Consider the following 772-nt stretch of genomic DNA (forward strand, 5'->3'; position numbering starts at 1 on the left):
CATAATCATGCATGCTTTTTAAGAGAGTGCTCATGTTAATGATTTGATAGTATTTTAAAATAATTGCCTTTTCTGTTTTTTCTCTCATTATTGTTCTTTAGATATGAAGCTGATGGATCTGCCCCAACCCAGGAGTGATGGACTGAAGAATTTTCAATGCTCTTATCCTGTTTTATTGTACTTTTATTTTTCTTCTTATGATCAATAAAAAGGTGGTTTACAAATTCTGAGTTGAAAGTCATTTTCTCCACAGTACAAATATTTTCTCATGTAATTTAAATTAGGTACAGGTTTACTAAAACATAAGTTTCTTTTGCAAATGAGCACATTAAAGCACATTAATTTCACCTACATGAATAAAAAAGAAATATAAATGGGGCCCAGTTCTCACCCACTGTGGTCCCACAAAAACCCCATAGAGGGGCCATTTGTGGGTCTAGTGTTATTACCCTTCTGGGTCCCATAAGGGTTCTGTATGTGGCCCATATTGGCCCATTTATTAGAACCCATATGTGACCCATGTGGGCCCCTATAATGAATACACAAATGAGCCCCACTTAGAGCCCACTATGGACCCATCATGGGCCCCTATGGGCTAACACACATGGGGCCTGTGTGGAGCCGATGGACAAAATTCTATGGGCCCCACTTGGGTTGCCCATGCAGGGCCCAAGTGACAGCCCATCAAAATCCCACATGGGGCCCACATGCATGTTGGCTGGGTAGATTTTAGATTATAAGAAAAAAAAATGTTATATATATCTATATATAT

Source organism: Megalobrama amblycephala, linkage group LG16 (genome assembly GCF_018812025.1).
Source record: "Megalobrama amblycephala isolate DHTTF-2021 linkage group LG16, ASM1881202v1, whole genome shotgun sequence".
NCBI classification, from domain to species: Eukaryota; Metazoa; Chordata; class Actinopteri; order Cypriniformes; family Xenocyprididae; genus Megalobrama; species Megalobrama amblycephala.